At 40.5% G+C, this 23,878-nt stretch overlaps 1 protein-coding gene across 6 annotated transcripts in view; it reads right to left on the bottom strand.

Annotated features, from left to right (window-relative positions):
• Window positions 1-23,878, bottom strand: part of NTRK2 (neurotrophic receptor tyrosine kinase 2) — a 388,663-nt gene that overhangs the window by 45,605 nt on the left and 319,180 nt on the right. The gene's annotated exons all lie outside the window — the stretch shown is intronic.

Here is a 23,878-nt window from a genome sequence, read left to right as displayed (position 1 = left end):
AAAGAAACCACCACAGCTCTGAGGGAAAAAAACCCTATACAATCTACTTAACTACACACTATCCATCCCCTTTGACTAATAATCATACATCATTATACTTTATCTATCTATCTATGTGAAATGGAGATTAACTGAGGCTGTCTTATCTTTGAAATAATTTTTAAGTCAGAGTGTATAAATTACTTCTTTTAAGCCTAATGGGCACATGAACATTAAACAGTAGCTCTATGAAAGTTGGACCATAAAGAAAGCTAAGCACTGATGAATTGATGCTTTTGAACTGTAGTGTTGGAGAAGATTCTTGAGAGTTCCTTAGACTGAAAGGAGATCAAACCAGTCAATCCTAAAGGAAATCAGTCCTGACTATTCACCGGAAGGACTGATGCTGAAGCTGAAGCTCCAAAACTTTGGCCCCCTGATGCGAAGAGCTGACTCATTGGAAAAGACCCTGATGCTGGGAAAGACTGAAGGGAGGAGGAGAAGGGGACGACAGAGGATGAGATGGTTGGATGGTATCACCAACTCAATGGACATGGGTTTGAGTAAACTCCGGGAGTTGGTGAAGGACAGGAAAGCCTTGGCGTGCTGCAGTTCATGGGGTCGCAAAGAGTCAGACATGACCTAGTGACTGAACAATAATAACAAATACTACATACTGGACATCTTTGCATTCTGTACCCTACATTTTTGTATTCCATGGCATGTGTGCAAAAGTGTGATTTTATCATTAGCACATTAGTTCGTAAGAAGGAAAACAAATGGAAAGATTAGGGAAACGAGATTAAGGTGGATCTGAGAAAAGCATAAGGATTTTTGTGAGGATGAGAAGGCCTTAGCACACAGAGGAAGAGGCACTTGGTTATCATGTGGACTTAGATTAGATGCCTCCTTTGATACCATTTAAGGTCAAGGTCCTGCTGAGAAAGAATCCCGGACCATTGTGCTTTGCTTTGCGAGTGCTCAGTCAGGGACAGCCACCTGGGAAACTGCTGTGTGTCAGGCTTCACAGTGTGGCCATGGGTGAGTTTTTCTAAAAGCCACCTTGGCTAAGGGCCACCAAACTCTGCTCCCATTCCTAAACCTCTAATACTGACATCTAACAGTAAAACTTTGTGGCATGGGATTGTGTAACTCATAATTCAATCCAGTCGAAAGGGAAAATGTTATTGCATGGGAACACTAAGAAAATGCAAAACATTCTTTAGTTTACATTTGTACTAATCAGAATGTATATGCATTAACAAAGGCACTGGATAGAAATTCAGAAATTAACTCTCTTGGGTAGTTATTCCACATGATGCTGATCCATCACCTGGATTGTTATCCTTCTTGCCCACAGAGTTAGCTAATTTTTTGACTAAGCCAATTTAATTATTTCGGCTGCATATATTCCTCTTCAGACTAATCGATGAAAACCCAGAAACTATCATTTTAAAGGTTAAACTGCTAAATGATTCACAACACAGACATTTCAAAACAATTTCTCTCTCCAGAACTCCTTCCTTTTTATTCTGTGGACATAATAACTGAAGTGAAATGCTATTTTTTTAAAAATGCAATTCTTTCACTTATGGAGAAAAAGGACACTAGAGTTATCATACACTCTCAAATGACTTAAGAAACAATGAAAAAAATCAGCAATTTCCAATGATTATACAATTTGAACTATAGGTTAAATAAACTATGTTTTGTTTCCAAAATAAAATAGAAAACCATGGATTAGGAAAAATATTTGCTTAATTACATATAGATGAGTAATTACATACACACACATGCAATCACATCCCACATATTTTAAGGAATTACTCAGTTAAAAAAAAAATTTAGACCTCAATGTGTAAAAAGCACACAGGCAGAAAGTCTACATTAAATTAGAGAAACAAGAATGGGTTACAAAAAGTGGAGTGTTTGGTTTTGCCATTTGTCCTTTCCAGCCCCTTTGGAAAGGTCTGCTCAGCCTATGAAAGCATCACCTAAATTCCTATAAAAACCTGGCATGGGTATATGAATTTATTTCAGGCTACTTGCTCTCTCACAGTTTGACCCACCAACTCTTGCTTCCATGGTCCCAATTTCTTCATTACATCTACTCTAAGGTAGTTCAGCATCTCATGCTTTGATATCTCCTCTTGGACACCCTACCCAAATTGGACCTGGCAAACGTTCCTTCAGATTCACATTCAGCCTCTGCTGTTGTACTGGAAAGGTGGAGGAGGGACTTTCTTGGCTGTTAATTTCCTGCATTGCCCTGGAGAAACTCATCAACAGTCAGAGAGACAGAGATCATGCAACTGTAATCAAAGGGATGCAGATGCACACCCAGGGGACAGTGTTTCATTTAAGAATTTGCCAAACTTTTCATTTGGTTACTCATCTTCTTAGTGTTGGTTGGAGACACCCAGGGATTGGGGATTAGCAACATTCATATCATGGTGCACTCTATCCAACTGTTTTAAAAGCTGGATGATGATACAGATCGAGTCATAAAGACAATCATATTCTGTGAGCCACTACTGGAGTTTATGCTATGTAAATCATTCAAAAGAAAAATATCCTGTGTACAATCATGCTCTTTGTACAGTTATTTAAAGTAATAAGAAAAAATCAATCTAGAAATCAGACTATAGGGAACAGTATGTTAATTATGCTAACTCAACCCAATGGAATATTACTTAGTCATCAAAAATAATCATTATACAATGATCATTCACTGTAACAATAAAAATGTTTATAATAAGAGACTAAGCACAAAAACCAAATAAGCATTTTAAGTTCAAATGACTACAACTATATAATGTGTGTGTGTACAATATATATTCCATAGAGCCTCATTAACCATAAATTTGTTTGCAAGTTTACCTACTCCCTAAAATATGTTTATCATCCCTATATCAATAATCACATTGCTTTCCTAGATATTTACAGGTATGTTCAGAGCAGTGAAAATGTTAGGTCATCTGCACATTCCCAGTTAAATTGGAACAAGGTAAAACTCTATCTTCTTGTTTTAGCTCTGACACTGAAAGGAGCATCCTTTTCACAATCTATTTAATGCCATTAAAAAAAAATCTTCTTTATTGGTGATTTCACTATTTAAAATGGCCTGCAGGGACAAGGCTAACGTGCTGTCTAGCATTCCTAACAGCAAGAAGGATGTGATGTACCTTACAGAGAAAAAAGTATGTGTGAAAGAAAAGTTGTATTCAAGCATGAGTTATAGTATGGTTGGCCATGAGTTCAACCATAATGGATCAACAATATATATAAAACAAGATGTCTTTAAACAGAAGCATGAAACAAGGCTATGTTTTGATCAGTTGATGAAAATGTCATGATCAGCAGGAACCTAACCTTGTATTTTCTCTAGGAACAATGATTCAGTATATGCTAGCTCAGTTTCTGTAGAACACAACTATCACTAATAAAAATTGACTTCATATACATACCTATGCATACATATCTATACAGGTATACATATCTGCCTATATACAAATATATATATATGCACACAATATAAGAGAATTAGTGTGTATAAATACACATATATGTAACTATGTGAGTTTAAGAATGGTTTAGTTTTTCTCTTAAAATTTTAAAAGTTCTTTATATTATTGCTTTTACCATGAAAACATTTAAAATGGACAAAAGCCAAAGAACCCCTGCTGACTGATAACAGAGTTCCCTAGTCACATGTACAGATCTCTTAGAATTGGTGCCTTGCAATCTCTGTCAAACAAAACAGGTTGGCCAGCATGTGTCCTTCATGCACATTTCCTGGACAAATCACCTGATCTCCCAATGTTTTAACTGGCTCTACTAAAAGGTAAAAATAATATGGGGCCCTGCATGAATGTGTACATTAAAATCTTGCAATAAGTTTCCCAGGGAGATACTCTGATTCACCTGTCACTGTGGTCTTCAGAGCATCTACTCTGAATGGTTACTTGGTGCTATGGACTGAGTTTTCCCTTCCAAAATTCATAAGTTGAAAACCTGACCCCCTAATAGGAGAGTATCAAAATGTAGGGCCTTTGGGAGGTGGTTATTATTAGACATAGCCATGACTGTGATACCCTCAAGATGGGATTAATGCTTTTATAAAAATGGGAGGCGACAAGGAGCCTCTCTCTCTTTCTCTTTCATTGGTACACTGTGTTCACATGCCAAGGAAGGCCATGTGCTTGTGAAGATATAACTAGGAAGAGAGCCCACACAGCAAGCTAACTATTCTGACCACCAGAGCCCTGCCCTTCAGACCAGTAGAAATGTGTTTGCTGTTAACGCCATCTGGTCTCCAGCATTCTCTTCTGTAGCCCAAGCTGCTTCATGCACTTGGGCTCAGTCCTCTTGCCACCTGGCTCCCCACTGGGTTCAAAGGACAGGGTGCTGGGCGTGGAGTCATCACAGGCTGGCCACCTCCTTCTAACAAAAGGCTCAGCTACTGTCAGCTGGTCGTCTCCAGGTGACTACCTTTCCGGGTCCAGGTAATCTCTCCTTCGCCCTGTTACCTCAGACCAACAGGTTATGAGGTCCTACACAATCCCTTGTGGTCTCCCTAAAGCCTACCTACATTTTTGTAAATAGTCCTTTAATTCAAATATGTTTCTCTTAAGTTCACCTATTTTCTTCCAAAACTCTGGCAGGATCTAACAAAACATAGGGATTGCTAAAAAGATTCTTTTTATAAAAGTATAATTCCAAACTTCATTTCTCTGATAAAGAGATTGAGACCCAAGAACTCCTAATCAACAGGTAACAATGTAACATCCTCAGGGTCACTGGAGTCATTACCACCGGGGTCACCAGGGACTTCCCTGCTGGTCTGGTAGTTAAGGGCTCACCTTCCATGCAGGGGACATAGGTTCCATCCCTGTTGGGGAGATAAGATCCCACATGCTGTGAAGTAACTAAGCCCAAACGCCACAGCTAGAGAGTCCGTGCAACCCCATGAAAGATCCCCCTGATGCAACTAAGACCCAACACAGCCAAATAAATAAGTAAATATTGGAAAAAAAAAAAAAAGCCAACAACAAAACAAAAAAGAAAAAAACGGGGTCACCATGGGGCAGTGGCTGTTTTATGGCCTATACCACTTGGCTTGTGATGACAATGACCATGTGATGGTAAGGAATGAAACCTCTTCTGGTCTGCCTAGAGTAAAACATTCATAAAACATTTTTATTCCCATACTCTATGAGCCAGCCCTTCCACAATCTCTGCTTCCATTTTTATTTCTGCCATGTCTTCTCCTCCCATCTTGGTTCCATTCACTGAAAAGTCTCCATTGTTCTAGGGGTCAGGAAACAAGGGCAGTGGGGGTGCTTGCTGAGAAGTGATTGCCTAGCAACCCATCTTCCTTCTTCCAAGGACAGAGGCTATTTGCATTTTGGGAAGAAAGTAAAAAGCTCCCCTTCTCCTGAGTCCCGGGGTAGGAATATCTTGCTGACCACTCCTCAAAGGAACCTTCCTTTCTCTGCGAACTCCCCCTGGGTGGCCTTTCTCTGCCTGTTGTGCTGTGTGCCCTCCCCTCGGGGTGGGCTCCACCTTCTGAGGGGCACCCAGAGCTGCTGAGGGCAATGAGTGCCTTCTGGCAGCACCAGGACAGGGCTCAGAACATCCTGATCTCATTCAAGTGGACTTTCCTTTCCCACACTACTCTTTCCTTTTGTAGCTTTCTTTCCTGGAAACCTGCCACACCTAGGGGATGTCTAGGCCTGCTGCTCTTAACCCTCAAGCTGCCAGTGAGTTCCCTGAACTCACTTAGGGGAAGCTGAAGCCAGCCGAGGCAGGGAAACAGGAGGGCTATAAACTTCACTGGGAAGCTATTAGCTGACCTACACGAGGCGGGGACCAAGGGAAGAGAGACTATTCTTTACATCATTGGGGAAACTGAACTGGGTTTATATATGGAAAAATCACTATTCCAAACTAGAGACCTCCTACAAAAACATCTCATCCTCCATTCTTCTGTCTCCATGGGGAAGAAAAAAAGGATGATCCTCTTAAAAGTGAAGTGTGAAGAGTGGTAAGACTGGAGCCCTCCCTGTTTTTTGCTTTAAAGAGATAAACAGAACTCTTGGGCTATCTGGCTTCAAGTTGGGCAAGAACTTCAATCTTTGGAAGCTCTGAATTGCCATCTTTAAAACTGAGATCTTTAAGAATTACATTAACAACTGTCGACAGTGTTTAACTCCAGTAGCGCAAGGCATGTACACTGGGGTGTACTATTTAAAGAAAACCATTGCATTACTGTATTCACCTTGGTTTCCTCTGCCCCTTTAGGGTATTCGTCTTGAGGAGAGGCCCTGGTTATCCACAGATAACCGACCTACAACCCTATAGAAGATACAGCTGGTGTTTTACCTTCCCAGGTAGCGCTGGTAATAAAAAACCCGCCTGACAAAGGAGACATAAGAGTCATGGGTTTGATCCCCGGGTCTGGAAGATCCTTGGAAGGAAGGCATTGCAGTCCACTCCAGCATTCTTGCCTGGACAGAGGAGAGTGGTGGGATATGGTCCATAGGCTCACAAAGAGTCGGACGTGACTGAAGCGACTTAGCACATACACACAAGAAGATGTTACCAGGTTTTAAAGAACTTGGCACTCCTTGACCATTTTATGTATTGAGTTGGCCAAGAAGTTTGTTCAGGTTTTTCTGTAAGATGTTACTGATATGCATGTGTATTTCCTTGTGTATATATAACCCAAGACAAAGAACCATGGAAGTCTATATATGGCTAATAAATAAATAAACTTTTTTGGCAACTATATGGGAACTCCTTCAAGAGAGAAACAGTAGAAGACTAATCCTCTTATCTGTAAGGTGAGGAGATAAATACAAAAGAAAATTCTGAATGATTCATGGGAGTTGGTCTATGAGCAGAGAAGAAAGAAACAATTGTTTTTTAAATATCACTAACCGAAAAATTTTATCTCCTGTGGTAAAACAGGCATGGCTTTGTTTTTATTTGCTATTTTTACCCGATTTTTTAATTCACTAAGAATGGATCTTAAGTCTTCTCTATGTAGAAAATATTTAGTTCAGTGGAACTGGGAATTGAGCTTTGAATTTTACAGCCAGAAGGACTATAGAAGTTACCTGACCCAAACAATATCATCATTTCACAATTGAGGCCCATACACTGAGGTCCAAGGAGGTTTGAATTTGCCCAAAGGACATGCAAGTCACACGGGTGGTTCCTAATGCACAGAAATCATTGCTCATGACACTTTAGGTTCATGTGACCACAGGCAGCTGACTTTATTAATGACAGGAGTAAAATGCTTGTTAGCAGGTCACTTTGTTTCACACTTGAAAGGGTTTTGAGGTATATATTTTTTTATGGGGATTAGAAATCTAGAATGCTAAAGCAAGGGGCTGAAATAGGCCACCATACTTCTATTCATTTCTCATTCATTCCAGTGGGAGCATTTTATTTTATTTTATTTTTTTTTTTTCCAGTGGGAGCATTTTAGGACACACGCTGTGTCCTACCAGTGCATGGGCAAGTAGAGAAGACAATTACAGCCAAGCATGTTCTTGGGTGGATGTTCTCTCTACTGAAAAATTGGTGAATCTGTCTTGAGAGTCTAGAGAATAGTGAAGCAGTCATCTGGTAAAAAGTTTAATCAAGCATTCTCTGAGTTTCTCTGATCTGCTTACCATTTCTTTCTCTCATTTTTTTTTTCTCTTTAACTACTGCCGTTGTGTTATTCACAGCTTCAAAACTGTGAACATTTGGGAATTCTCTCTCTGACATGGAGAACCTGTTGGTCATGGTCCTTACACCATTTAAATAATTGTGTCATAAGTATAATGAGATACTAAGCCTTTATATTAGTCCATGCACATGAAATCAATGCCTTTGAAAGCTCAGATGAAGTCTGGCAAGTTTGAAAGAAGCAAGAAGAGTGTAGACTGAGGGCTTACTGGAAAGTGTTGGGTAAATTGGAAAAATAGTTAATTCTGGAAACAGAGTGTTTCATAAATTTCTCCCTGTGAACAGAAGAACTTTATCTGTCTGTATCCTTTTTATTTGTGCTAAAATGATTTACATAAATGAGAGTATGGTAGCTAATTTTGATTGTAAGGATAAAAACCTTGAAATCTTTGAACTATAAAGGACTTTAGAAGTAATCTACTTCACAGAATCCACCAAACTAAGTAAAGTAAAAATGCATCATATCGGTATGAATTTATTTATAAACTTTCACATTAGTTACATTTATGTATTATAAATAAAACAAACAAACAAACAAACAAAAAAAAGAAATCAAAGTTTTGCTATTTTCCAGTGTGTTAAAATTGTATATACAACCCATCTGAGCATGTCGGTTTCCATTAGTTTTTATTAATGGTTATAATGTACTTAGTATTAATAGTTATGTTAATTGTTATAATACACATAAGCAGATGACATTTAAATATAGAACTCACCACTGAGACTCCTCCACAAAAGTCCCTGTTTTCCACAGAACACAGTTTACAAAACACTGAGCCCTTTCTACACCATCATGGAAGATGGAAAGCCTATGCTTGGATGCTTCACTCCAGTGACAAGGAACTCATCTCTTGGCAAGGTTGCCCACATCACAGCTCTCACTCTTAGGCACTTCCTCTTTACCCCGAGCCACATCCACTTCATGAGACTTTTACCCAGCAGCCCCCGTCCTGGCCTCTAGAACTACTGTCTTCATTGGCAGGGAGGAAGCAGCTACTGTGTTTATATCTAGGCCTTCCCTTCTCTCCCCCCAATACTCCCGATTCCCTCAACTCTCTCACCTATGGCCTGGCCCCGGCCTTCTTGATCACTCTCCTCGCAGTGATCTCTTGCTTTTTAGAGCAAGAAATATGTACCCAAGAAATACAGCTGGCTTAAAATGACATCCAACTCGACATGTACCAACTGAGTGCATGTTCTCTGCCCAGCCCCTCTGAAAACCAGGGCAGGGAATCACACCACTGACTGTCCAACCATACAGGTCAGAAATCTATTTCACATCCTTGACATTCCACGCTTTGCATTTTCCATACCCAATCCACCACTAAGTCCTGCAGTGTTGCCTTGTGAATAGCTTAATAACCTCTTTATTGGTTTTGTCTCCACTGTCATCACCCTCGACCACCATACATACCAGCCTGTCTTTCCTGAACTTCTGTAAGAACCTCTTAACCCATCTGCTTATAGCTGCTCTGGCTCTCCAGAGTTGCACTACCCAACATGCTTTCATATTGTGGTGCTGGAGAAGACTCTTAAGAGTTCCCTGGACAGCAAGGATATCAAACCAGTCAGTCCTTAAAGGGAATAAATCCCGAACATTCACTGGAAGGACTGATGCTGAAGCTGAAGCTCCAATACTTTGGCCACCTGATGCGAAGAGTCGACTCATTGGAAAAGACCCTGATGATGGGAAAGGCTGAGGGAAGGAGGAGAAGAGGGCAACAGAGGACGAGGTGGTTGGAAGGCATCATTGACTCAATGGACAAGAGTTTAAGCAAACTCTGAGAGACAGTGAAGGACAGGGAAGCCTGGGGTGCTGCAGTCCATGGGGTTGCAAAGAGTCAGACACGACTTAGCAACTAAACAACAGCAACATCTTGCTTAAAATTTTAGCAGCATCTTACTCTTTCATGATAATGAAAAATGGCTGACAAAGTCCTTTGTGACTCAGTTCTCTCTTCCTTTTTGATTCTCCATCTGGATTGGCACTTCACACTCTGTGTTTAGCACACTGGCCATCTTTTGTTTCCTTCATTATGCTCTGCTTCTCTTGCAACAGGCCTTCCTACCTGTTGTTTTCTCCCCACTGGGCTGTACTTTCCTCCTCTTTTGTCCTAGTAAACCCAACCTGCAGGATTCAGCTCAAAGATTCCTACCTCAGTCTTCCAAGAGGTCAGATCCCTTGTTACAGACAATTATAGCCTGCAGGACATCTGCTTCATGACACTCATCACAGCTCTTACTTACACATGTTCATTTGGTCCACCTGGCTCCCCAGGTGGACCATTAGCTTCACTAGGCTGAGATGTGTTTATTTTTGCTCACTTTTCCCCTCCTATGGCACATAAGGTGCTCCAAAATATTTGTTGAGTAAATTAACTATGCAATTCTTATTTTGATATTTGATATCTGGTTCTATCAAGGCAATTGACCTAAAGTATAGAAACACATGACATAAATATGATCAAGAACAATTTAAAACCCGAAGCAGATGAATAAATGGAGAACTCAAAGTTGTTTCTAAAAGAATGTGTGTCTCTGGGTATAGTTAAAGAATGTCCAGCTTATCCCTTGACAATATGAAGTCTGAGATTTATGTGGATAGTAGGAACTAGGGAAAAGGAAGAAGAAAAGATGATAAAGATGATAAAAGATGATAAAGAAAAGACGAACAAATGTTGACACAATTTTCAAAAGGGAGTGAAGAAGCAAGATTACAAAAACAACTTACAACCAAACATGACCTTTGTCCTGGATTGAATTTTAATGGAAACTATTAACATTTAAAAAGGGTTTGAACGCACTTGGAAAAAGAAGCGATGGTGATCAGGAGCAAGCGCAGGTTCATCAAGATTAGGTCATAGTAGGTGGTCGTCCCCTTTCTGTTAGGTGAACTACAGGATAGGGACAAGGGAGAATGAAGAGCATGAAGTATATTGATTTCATCAAGACTCTTGGCAAAGACCCCTGCAGTATCCTTGAGATATAAGGAAATATGGGCTGAAAAGTGAAGTCGCTCAGTCGTGTCCGACTCTTTGCGACCTCTACCAGGTTCTTCCATCCATGGGATTTTCCAGGCAAGAATACTGGAGTGGATTGCCATTTCCTTCTCCATGGGCTGAACTTGTGGATAGTTAAACATTGGTATGTGCCTGCCTAGTTTAACACTGCCCTGTCCAGGACTGATTCACTCCAATGCTCTTTAGCTCTGAGGGGTTCTCTTTAAATGTTCAAATATACTTAAAATAATGATAGCTGACACACAAAATACCCACTATGTGGTGGGTAAAATTTCAAGTGCATTTAATCCTTGCAACAGTAATTTGAAAAGGTATTATGGTCACTGCCATTTAACGATTGAAGAAATTGAGTGTAGAGAGGTTAAGGAGCATGTTCTATGTCACAGAGTTAGTCAGAGGTAGAATTGGAATTTTAACCTAGGCAGTCTGGCCCCAGAGTCTAAGTTCTGTATGCTACCCTAACCCCCACCACTACCTCCATGCTTCAGATGCTCTAGAATGCTCTCAGCCAAGACTCTACCGTATCTGACTGATGGTCATTCATGCACTGGTTTGTAATGTTCTAAAGTAGGACCTGTAATGTACAGACTCTCAAGGGATCCATGGGAAAAATTCAGAGGGTTCTGTAAGCCTGGTTTGCATCTAATTTTCACTAACCTAACAAAAGTTAGTATTTCCAATCCTTAATGTCAGCAGCAAACCACAGTACCGTCACCTATAAAAAGCAGATATTTTCATGTTACATGATTGTTGTTGCAGGTATCTCAACACATCATTTATGCTCATCACCTGTAAATTATAGGGGTTATTAGACCTGTCAACAGATCTCATTATTGAATATTTTAACAAAAACACTGGCATTATTATATTACATTTTAAACATGTTGTAACTGTACTGCAATGGAACGGCATACCTGTTTAGCCCCATGTATTTTATGTTATGCATTTAAAGCCTTCTTTGGGGAAGGAGTCCCTAGACTTCATCAGCTTGCTAAAGGGCAGAGGCTGCCCCATGCTGTCGAAGCCAAGTTTGCGCTACAGGGTGTGTGGCTTAGGCCATGATGATTTCCCTTCATGACATGTGTTTCATGCTCAAGCAAATAGTTATGACTAATCATGGCTGACAAAAGGTAAGCAAGTGATAGTTCTGGACCACAAAGAGAAAAAGGAAGCATATCACACAGAATATTAAAATGGGTTTTCTGCAGTGGCAGCTAAAGTTGTCTTTAAGGATACAGTAGAAGAAATACAGAGTACAAATCAACAGGCAGAAAGGATCAGGGAAGTCCTTTGACATTCTCAAAGACCTCATAAACATCACTCTAGCCTGGGAGGGCTGCCCAATAGAGTATAAAAAGTGGTTGTAAAACACTCATGGGAGGAATGTCATAAATCCAGGGGACAAGAATTGAAAGAGTGATGGCCAATGTATGTGCCCCTATGTCGACACCCTGAGACCACCCTATAAAGATCTGAAACAGTGCCCACATTTCTAGGAACCCATCCAAGTTTCTGGCATGTTTATCTAAGCATTTCTCCAAACATGGGCGATGGGGCCTAATATACGCCACAGGGTTTCCATATTGTTCCTGTTCATTGATTAGAAGAATAACTCACATACATACTCTCTACGCCTTCCACAGTGGCTTCATGACAGCACCAAGGAAGAGGCAGAACAAACTTCTTTGCCATTTCACTGAGATGGAAAGTAAGGTCAGAGAAGTGAAATGAGTTGCTCAGAGCCGCACACTGCATACATACTGCAGGCGAGGATGAAACCAGGTCTGCTGTTTGCTGGTTCCATGTTCCTTGGCATAGTAACCAGATTAGAAATCTGGAAAGAATCCAGATTCCTTCTTTGAGAAGTCAGACTAGCTATATCTGAAGCCCTTTAAAGCTGTGGTTCTGAAATTTAAAGTATGCATCCCCTTTTCTCCTATAGCCAATCAAGCTTGAGGAATCTGTCCTACAAAGTGAACCAGTGTCCTAGCTGGACCTGTACGGCCACTAAGGGCAGAACTCAGTGAATTCACCAGGCAACATGTCTCCACCTCCCACAAAGAAGACTGGGGAAGCTGGGCATGTGATGAGAGCACCAGGGAGGTTCAGAGTGGGAAGAACATGGCTTTTTCCTTCCAGTGCAGGGGTTCAAATGTCAGTTCTGCCACTTGGATGAGCTATGGGGTCTCAGGAAACTGACTTCACCTCTCCAAATATTACTCTGTTCGTCTGCATGTGGTTGAGAAGGTTATGTGTCAGGCTGAGATATAAAAAGAGGCCAGTGAATGATAGTCTTCCTTACAAGACCCAACATCAACCCTCCAAGATATTAGCAGGGGCCTTTTAGGGTCACAATTGTTTCCTACAAGGAAACCTAATGAGTTTTCCAGGAGAAATTCACTACTTGCTCTAAAAGAGCTGGGAAGAGTTCAAATACCTGAGGTGGCCACAAAAACAATAGCAAAATGCTGATGTGAGACTTAATTCACTGCTCAACTTCACCTTGGAGTAAAGTCTCCCTCTGTGCCCTAAAAACTGGAGCATCAATGACTATACTCTCACAAACGGTTTCTGTGCTCAAACGACTTCTGAGGCATGAGCCTCAAATCCTCCTCAGCCTCCTCTGCTGTATCCCCGTCATCAGCAACATGTGAATGAACCAAATTATCTCCAGGGCTGAGGGCGTGGGCCACATAGCTGGCTCCACCGTCAAAGGAGCCCGGCGTCATGTTCTCCACCCCCTTAGGAGGTGGCTACTGCTGTCGTAGGACTGTGAGGGAGGAAGGCAGCCTGGAAATGCCATGTAGGGAAGAAACTGTTCCATTTCAGCGTGAGGATTCTAAAATAGCTGCTAATAAAAAGCCTTCATACTGTGACACTTCAATACAGACACCCACAAGGATACCTTGACAAGCTGTTTGACTCCTCACAAGCTTTTTCTTGCTTTTCGTGCACAGGGCCCCCACCAGTCACCCACACAGACATACATCTATGCAGTGACAGAGAAGGCCAGCAGGGGTCTGCCTAGACTGTAGGACCAGCCGGGGAGCCCCGGTTCCCAGCAGGAGAGAGGCATCGCAGCTCTGATGTTGGCTTGTCCAGGTACCTGTCACAGCAATTTGAACCTGCTGCTTATTCTCTCTCTCTCCTTCTGTTGTCACTGACAATACTTAGCCAGACAATGAGTCAAGCTTACCTCCCGGGATGAGAGGGGAGGACATCAAGTGATATTCCATTTACCAATTCAGAAATGCCATGGTTCAGTGGATCTAGGCTCTGAAGATAAGGAGAGTAGAACATGACTCTATGATAGTGATTAAAATCTGAAGAGCTTCTCCCACTGGAAGTCCTAATGATCCATTAATTACTATAGCACTATCTCCATCAGGAAAATAATAGGTCAAGTCTGAAAGAAGTTTTAACAGCACTTATTCTATTTCTGAAGCTTGATAATTAAGATCTTTCATAAAATTACTATGTGCATCTTAGCATAGATGAGACCATATTACCTACTTTCTATAAATGCTGCTGAGCAGAAACCAGATGATTCTTATACTTGACTGTCCTTCGGACTCACCTAAGAAGCTTGTTAAAAGTATTAATTCCTAATTCTCATCTTCAGAGATGCTGGATTAGTATATCCAAGGTGAGACCCAGTAATCAATATTTTGAAGAAATCACTTTGAGTTATTCAGTGGCATGGTCAAGCTTGGGATGCGTGATAGCACTAGGTAAGGTCACCCTGCTATGCCTCTTTAGCATGAAAAGAACTTGAGAAGTTGTCTAACAGTTGGATATCCTAAAATAGGGTTTCCCCAGTGGCTTGGGGGTAAAGAATCCGCTGGAAATGCAAGAACAGCAGAAGACTCAGGTTTGACCCCTGGGTCAGGAAGTTCCCCTGGGGGAGGGTATGGGAACCCACTCCAGTATTCTTGCCTGGAGAATCCCATGGACAGAGAAGCCTAGCAGGCTACAGTCCATAGGGTCGCAGAGTCAGACATGACTGAAGCGACTTAGCATGCATATTCTAAAGCAAATTTATGTTTGAGAATTCTCTTACTGGAATTCAATTTGGAACTTGTTTTTATTAGGTAAGTAGAATTTTTCAGTTTTTATGCCTTTACTAGGTTCTCATGACCAGCAATTAATGACTACCAAGAGAAGCTGTTGTCACTCTGCAGAGATATACATCCTGGAGTTTTTAATGTCTTCGTATGTACACAGATTAGGTTAGGCTGTTGTAACAATCTCTTGTAATTTTATAATTCTTCAAATCTGGATCAATAGACGAAACAGGAATGTGAACTAACTGCCTGAGGACAGAATTCTAAGAAAGTTTTATGGAGAGTTGAGAGATAAAGTTAAATCATACTTGCACCTAGGACCTATTTCCACCCTGAAGTCCCACTATTATGGATAAATCTTTACTTCCAAAGACTTCAAGGGGAATGGTGTACAAGCTTTCTCAGACCTTCCTTTTAGGCAATTATCATAATCAATAAGAACCTAGAAAGAGCTCAGCGCTGTGCGAGGCATTACAGAGGTTAATGTTAGAAGCACATTCTACCTGAGAAGTACTTGTAATCAGGTCACCTAGTCTTGATTATAACTTCAGTCATCTGCAATAGTCTTTAAATTCAACACCACCTGCATCTGCTATTCTTTCTTTTTTTTAAATTATTTAAAATTTTAATTGGAGGCTAATTACTTTACAATATTGTGGTGGTTTTTGCCATACATTCACATGAATCAGCCATGGGTGTATATGTGTTTCCCATCCTGACCCTCCCTGCCACTTCCCTCCCCATCCCATCCCTCAGGGTCATCCCAGTGCACCAGTCCTGAGCACCCTGTCTCATGCATCGAACCTGGACTGGCGATTTATTTAACATACGATAATATACATGTTTCGATGCTACTCCCTCAAATCATCCCACCCTCGCCTTCTCCCACAGAGTCCAAAAGTCTGTTCTTTACATCTGTGTCTCTTTTGCTGTCTCGCATATAGGGTCATTGTTACCCTCTTTCTAAATTCCATCTATATGTGTTAATATACTGTATTGGTGTTTTTCTTTCTGACTTACTTTGCTCTGTATAATAACCTCCAGTTTCATCCACCTCATTAGAACTGATTCAAACACATTCTTTTTAACGGCTGAGTAATATTCCATTGTGTATATGTACCACAGCTTTCTTATCCGTTCGTCTGCTGATGGGCATCTAGGTTGCTTCCATGTCCTGGCTATTGTAAACAGTGCCAAGATGAACACTGGGGTACATGTGTCTCTTTCAATTCTGGTTTCCTCAGTGTGTATGCCCAGCAGTGGGATTGCTGGGTCATATGTCAGTTCTATTTCCAGTTTTTTTAAGGAATCACCACACTGTTCTCCATAGTGGCTGCACTAGTTTGCATTCCCAGCAACAGTGTAAGAGGGTTCCCTTTTCTCCACACCCTCTCCAGCATTTATTGTTTGTAGACTTTGATAGCAGCCATTCTGACTGGTGTGAGATGGTACCTCATCGTGGTTTTGATTTGCATTTTTCTGATAATGAGTGATGCTGAGCATCTTTTCATGTGTTTGTTAGCCATTTGTATGTCTTCTTTGGGGAAATGTATGTTTAGTTCTTCGGCCCATTTTTTGATTAGGTTGCTTATTTTTCTGGAATTGAGCTGCAGGAGTTGCTTGTATACTTTTGAGATTAATTCTTTGTCAGTTGCTTCATTCTTTCTTTAAGACTCAAGTCAAATTCTATTTCTCTCCCAGATTTCATCGCACATGCCAATAAAAATCAATTTATCTCTACACTTCACAACATGCCTAGCATTAGAGTGATTCATTATGGTTCTTCTCCCCAAGAGATTTGTGGTCTTCTTTAGGTAACAGAATACATCTCATTCAGAATCTACATTTTGGAGAGATATGACTAAAAATTATATATGCAATACCAAATTGGACAAATTCAGTCCTTATCCATCCAAGGTGTTCTGTCCCTGACCACAGGACAAAGACTGTGGGAAAATGTGAAAAGTGTGGAGTGTTATTAATATTCTGTTCACACAGCTTTTTCCAAAGCTTTCTTGAACTAGTTCACATTTTGAGTCTTGGGAATCTCTCAGAGGTAACAAGGAAGCTTAGATAATTTTCTCTTGCTCAACACTCACTGAAGATAGAGAAAATCTACTCTCTTGCGAAAGTAATAATCTTGTGTAGGCAGGAAAACTTTGATTGTAGAAGAAGTATTATGTAAATGTAAGTTACTTAATTAAAAAGAAAAAATCCTTCACAGGAAGTAGCTGATCTAAAGAGGTGGGAGAACTTGTTTTCTTTACTGGGGCTTACAAGTAGTTCGCTGATAGATTTTTTAATGACATATTAATCAACATTGAGAGATGGCAACTGTCTTCTACTTTTAGGCAAGGTGGAGCGACAGGGAAAAAATATACTGTCTCATCAGAAACAACCAAAAACTGACTTAAATATATACATGAAACAATTATTTTCAAAACACTAGATAACAGGCAATGAGAGATCATGATTCTTGAGAGGTTAGAAACAAACACAGTGAATCACATGGTTGCCAAAGTTAATTCATTCATTGGTGGAGCGCAGCACGCTCCTTGAGTTGAGGAGAAGGAGCTGAGAACCCGGAGAGATCAAGGTGACTAGAGTGGATAAGACACAAAACCAGAGAAGAGAGAGCTGCACACAGAAAACTCTGAGGATCTACAGAAGGTGCCTTCCAAGTATTCAGCTGAGTATTGATCATTGCATGCAAGTGAGGACACCCTCAGTGGCTGGGAAAGAACTACCCAAGAGGATCAGTGCCCACTGCTCACATAGGACCAGGGATACTGCCAGTTCCCATGAAGCAGAGTGAAAAATCTCATGATTCATGGGGAATTAGGTCGAGTGCCTAGTAGATCTTGCCTCAGCAATGGGGAATTATTAGTTCTAAAGAAAGCAGTGGTTTCGAAATGCCTAATAAATCGTACCAGCAACACACAAAGGGATCAAATAGTTTCAAGGCATTATAACCACATTTCAGAACAAAGCTCAAAAATATTTTTAGTAAGGCAAAATATCCAGCATACAGCAACATAAAATTCACAATGTCTGGCATCCAAAATCATAAGGCACACAAAGCTCTTGGAAAATATGATCCATGATAAGGAGAAAAATCAAACAATGAAAACGGATCCAGGACTACACACATGATAGAACTACAGGCAAACATACTGAAACCTTTATTACAAACTTATAAAACATAATTATAAGACTATAGTTTTATAATATAAACATTTAAATATAAATTTAATATACAAATATAAATTTAAATATAGAATGTTTATAATAAACATTTATTATAAAAGTTAACTAGAGGAATGGAAGATATAAGAAAATAGTCCAATGAATGAAAACCAGACACTGCAGAAGAAAAAATTATGGAAGTTGAAGGCAAAATAATAGAAATTATCCAAAATGAAACACACAAAGGAAAGAGAATCCGAAAATATAAAAAGAGCTCAGTGAACCACGAGGAAGCTTTAAGTAACATAACAAATGTGATATTGGAGCCCCTGCAAGTAAGTGAGAGCACAGAAGAAATATTTGAACAAATAATGGCCAAAAATATTCAAATTGATGAAAATTATAAGCCCACAAATCCAAGAAACCCAGTGAATTCAAGGGAAAATCTTTAAAGCAGCTTGAGGAAAAAGATGCATTATATACAGAGGAATAAAACTCTCCTATTGAAAAATGCCAGCAATTTTGTTTTCTAGCAGTTAATATGTGGCACTTCAATTTATTGTACTCAGCAAGCTTTAAGCTTTAAAGGCAGATGCTCATTGAGAGTAAAGAAACAGAGGCCATGATGGCACCTAAGGTGAGCATGGAATGGTTTCTTTGCTCTTCTCAAAGCCACTCACTTTGGCTTCCTTTTCACCTGTAGTACAATCACAGTTTATCTAGATCTTCAGAAAGCCATTGATCTCTGCTAGTAAGTTCAGTCCTTGGTCTTGGCCCACGTGTGGTCAGTGAGGTATAAGAAGGAGTCTTTGCAGAAGAGTTCTGGGAAAGAGTTACTTCCTGACGAAAGAAAGGTGTATAGGTAGAAATTATTTTTTCCCTGCAGCCATCCTGCCTCCTTTCTCCTCCAATTGCAGTTTTGACATGTTTGGAATTGAGGCAACCATCCTTGAGCCATGAATAAAAGACCAAGAAAATGTCATGTGCCAGTAAATTGCTCTGACGCTGGAAAGCTTCTGAACCCATTAGAAAACTGCCCACCTGTAAATTTCTTGTAGGGTGAACAAAAGCAACTCCCTATCTGCTTGGCCTACTGCTAGTAGCTAAATGCTAAGTGCATTCCCAACTAACTGATAGAAAAGGGAAATCAGATATTCAAACTTTTGTCTTTAGGATCACAGTTGGATGCTCTTTTCTCTGTATCATTGTTAGGTCTTTATTGTCAGTGTCCTTTTTAAGGGGCTCTGGTCTCAGTGATGCAAAGATATGGAATGTGACAGATATAAGACAGCTGAAGTCTAACTGCTTCCAGATGGGTAAAAATGGGAGAAAGTATCTACTGAAGATACTTCTCAGTACTTTGAAGAATCAGAACCCTTCTGGCCCAGGCAAGTCAATGGGCTATTGCCTACCATCCTTTCCAGCACACCTGAAAACACCAATTTCTGTATGTAGTACTTCTGTGTACAAAGAGGAAGGGCTCTTGATTTCAAGAATAAGAGACTCAGAAGACTAAAAAACAAGAGGATTTATCCCATCATCTGTTAAGAGGCTCCACTAGTTGGTAAATGGATGGAACCAGGGCTCTGGACAAGGCCAGCTCTTTTGCACAGACTTTGGCCACTTCCTATAGCCCTTCTGCAAAAGCCACAAGTCCCAGTAATAGATTAAAGGCTCTAAGGAGTTCTGTAGCAAGGAAATTATTGCTTACCTTAGTGATCATGGATCTCTTTTACTGGTGAAAGAGATGGATCAGCTAATGAATCTAGTTTGAGAAACACTGCACTAGACCAATCAAATACATAGAGCAGTGGAGTTCTGGGGAACTGTTGGGCAGGTCTATTTTCATAAGCTGCCAGAATGCAATCTGACATGTCACTTTCTGGCATAAAATCTCTCAGCAGCTTCCCACTGACAAAAGGACCAAGTCCAAAGAATTTGGCATTGAAACAGGCAGCTGTGAAGTCTGATAATAATGTGAATAGCCTACTTTTTTAGCCTCAAGGGTATGTAAAGGAGCCTCATTCCCAGGCCATGCATTATGATGTTTTCACACCATCTCTTTTCCTATGCTACCTCCTATGCCAAGAATTCCCCCCTCCCCTCATCGTCCACAGCCTTCTTGCCAATAGAGAAATTTCTGGTTCATATCTTAAATACCAGTTCAAATGTCTTGTCTTTGTGAACTTGACTATGATTTCCCAAAGCAGACTGGTAGCTTTCTTTCTAGGGTTCGCTATACATATTTCTATTGATATTTCAGCATCCATCACATTGTGTTCAGGTACTCAGTTGTGTCCAACTCTGTGATCCCATGGACTGGAGCCTGTAAGGCTCCTCTGTCCACTAACTTTTCCAGGCAAGAATTCTGAAGTGGGTTGCCACTTCCTACTCCAGGGGATCTTCCCAACCCCAGGATGGAACACACGTCTCTTGTGTCTCCTGCGTTGGCAGGTGGATTCTTTATCACTAGCGCCAGCTGGGAAGCCCCTTCCTCACACTGTGCTGTGTGTGCTCGGTCACTTCGGTCATGTCTGACTCTTTGTGATCATACGGACTGTAGCCCACCAGGCTCCTCTGTCCATGGGCTTCTCCAGGCAAGAATACTGGAGGGGATTGCCATGCCCTCCTCCAGGGGGAATCTTCCCAACCTAGAGATCAAACTCACATCTCCTACATTGCAGGCAGATTCTTTACTGCCGAGCCACCAGGGAAGCCATTATCACACGTCTAAAGACTGCCTTTATTATGTAGTATAGTATCTAGCACATGGCAGCTGCTTCATTAATGTGTGTTGAATGAATGAATAAACGGACACTCACACCCTGTTACAACTCCAAAGCATATGTGAAAGGTTTTTAGGGAGACTTGAATACAAATTGAGTTAATTTAGAATCTTAAAACAATTTATGCAAATCCACTTTAACATAGAATCAGCCTGAACTCAATGTTCTGATTCCTGTCCAACAGGCAGGTTCCTCTGAACTGTGCTTTTTCTATGTCACTCAAGGCACAAAATTAAAGATGATTTCATAGAATAAACAACCTCTTATGTTTCTGGGGCCACTTTAATCAAAAGAACCTAACCGGAAAGGTCTATAATTGTTTGTGTGAAAGTTAAGAGTCATCATGTGAGTATCTATTAAGGAGAAAAATAAGGAAATGGTATCTGTAAAAGAGAGTTAATGACATAGAGAACATTCTTTTTTCAGGAAGAAGATGTGTTGCCTTTTTAAATGAATGTTCTTTTAAGGGTTCTTGGCAAATATATCAGAGAAATTTGTCCACTATAGTGTTAATGAAAATAAGTTTCAGCTCTGGGCTTTCTATTGAAAATAAATTGTCTGAGATAAAGATGTCCCTGTATCTCTAGCTTTGCTTCCTGAAGGCAGTGCTCCTAGATCCAGCACTAGGCCTGTCTGCAAGTCTGAGTATCTTCAGTTTTCATCAATAGAGCTAAAAAGACACACTCATCAAGGCTTTGCTTTATATGTGTCCTGTTCAGCATACCTAGTCTGTGCCACGCACTCTGCCAGTTTGCACAGATACAAAGATAGATAAGATTTGTCCTCTCTCTGTTCTCATATCAACAAGAAGACACGAGCAGATTTCCATGATGCAAAATGCTCTGTGCTGTAATGCTTATTTCTAAGAAGTATTGAGGGATCACAGATTTGTCAGCCATTATTCTGCTTAGAGGAAGTCAGGGAAGTGGTGGAACTGAAGTTATCTCTTAGGAATCAGCAGTTATCACCAGGTAGACACAGTGCTGCTCCTCATAGTGGGGATTACCTGGCATTTTACACAGCACAATAAAAACATCTGTGGCATGAGTTAAGATCTACCTATCTACTCAACAATCTATCTACTCGTCTATCTATTTATCATCTACCTACCTATCTATTTAGAAATAGATTACACATTACAAGCAAATATTCCTTAAAAAACAAACACTTTTTTTTTTAAGACCAAGGTATGAAAATTAACCCTTGATTATTTTCATGTGCTTGTCCAGTTTTTAAATTACCTAAGCCTTCTCTCCTCTATGGTTCAGGACTTTATTTTCTAGTTTATCACCGTTTTTCCTCCCGGGTAGGCAGAGTAAGGGACAAAGTACCTAAAGTTCAAAACAGTTCTTTTTGCTACTTGTAATATCAGCTTATTTTAACAAAACTTGTCTTCCTTTCTCTATGCTGTTGATAAACTGTATTAAGCACTTGCAGACGATTTCCAGACTTGTTTATATCATTTTAACACTTTAGGATTCTCACCATGGCCTTTAACCAAGTTAGATTCACTTGCTTCTTTAAATGTCCACTATTAACAAGCTTTCTAATTCTGTTTCCTTGTATTTTCTTAAGTGAAAGATGAATTAAAGGATAGGATTGCTTACCCCTACCACCATAAAACTAAAATTCAAAGTGTTGTATAAGACTTAAAAGTGAGGATTTCATATCTTTGAGGCTCTGTACTCACCAATGGTCACCATTCATTTTAAAGGCATGTTGAAACCAAATCATGGAAAATACCAAAGCACACATTTAAAAAAATTCAGTGGATCCACTGAGGCATAGTAATGATCAAGTAGACTGAGATCCTAGGTCTCTGACAGGCAGAATGTGACAGAAATCTGGTTCAGATGCTTCCTAAATGCCAGGCTTCGCCAGTGGAGGGAAGGAATAAAAATGAAATGAAAGACTGGTACTGCAGAGCTGCTAATTAAAACAATTCAGAGAACATAAATGCTAGAGTAATTTTGGACCTGCCATACCAGGCTGGTTTCAATGCAAATGTAGTGTTCCGATTTCTTCCTTCTTTAGGAAGATATAATTAGCTCAGCTGCAACAGGGTGGAAGCTTTGAGGCAGCCGTTTCCTGGTGCTGCCAGCTCCCCCATGATGGAGGAACAGCTGCCACCCGCCCCTCCCGCCTTGGATCACACGAGCTGGGGCCACCCCGCACAGCAGCTCACAAGCCACCATGAGCAGAAGGCTCAGGCTGCCAGCGGGATTGGTTCTTGCTTAAAGATAAAGAACATGTAACTCCTTAATCCAGTTGACTCCATGCCCAAACAGCATCTTTCCATGGAAGATACCCTTGGTGAAGACAAAAGTCCTCCTCCACTACTGTGCAGGAAGGATATTAACAGTGGTGATGATGATAGCCCACATCAGCCATAGCAGTTCCCCACCTTGGAGTGTGAAGGCTTTTGAAAAAATTAAGAACAAAATAACTACAAAAATGTGCCCACAAATGAGCTGTAAGGAGAACAGATTCCCCAGCTTCCATGGCAGAAAAGATGAAGAGAAACCATGATGGGGACAGGTTTAACACTAAGCTTATGGATGATTCAACGGATGGGTAACTTACGTGAAAGCAAAAGTGTCCTGGGAGATAGCCACACAAAGTCATGCTGGACTCACATGCAGAAACAGAGCAACAGCTTCTACTTGTTCATTGGACAAACTCAAGAGAATGAACTCCATGGATAGGCTTTTGGTATTTGAATAAGCAAAGATATTCTACAAATGAGTTCTATGACAGTAAATACATTAATGGAACCAAAAAGTAGATCACCATTTGAAAATTTTAGAGATAGCAAAATGAAATTCATAATTTCTTATTTTTTCCAAAGTGAAGTCGCCCAGTTGTGTCCAACTTGTAGAGCGACCCCATGGACTGCAGCCTACCAGGCTCCTCCGTCCATGGGATTTTCCAGGCAAGAGTACTAGAGTGGGTTGCCATTGCCTTCTCCAGGGGATCTTCCTGACCCAGGAATCGAACCTGGGTCTCTTGCATTGTAGACAGATGCTTTACCATCTAAGCCAGCAGGGAAGTCATTTTTTCTAAGCTACTACTAAATCAGCCAGTTCTTAAGCTCATCATC

The sequence above is a fragment of the Cervus canadensis genome, chromosome 30 (genome assembly GCF_019320065.1).
Source record: "Cervus canadensis isolate Bull #8, Minnesota chromosome 30, ASM1932006v1, whole genome shotgun sequence".
NCBI classification, from domain to species: Eukaryota; Metazoa; Chordata; class Mammalia; order Artiodactyla; family Cervidae; genus Cervus; species Cervus canadensis.
The sequence above is the reverse complement of the archived record's forward strand: the minus strand, read 5'-3'. Positions and strand labels throughout refer to the sequence as shown.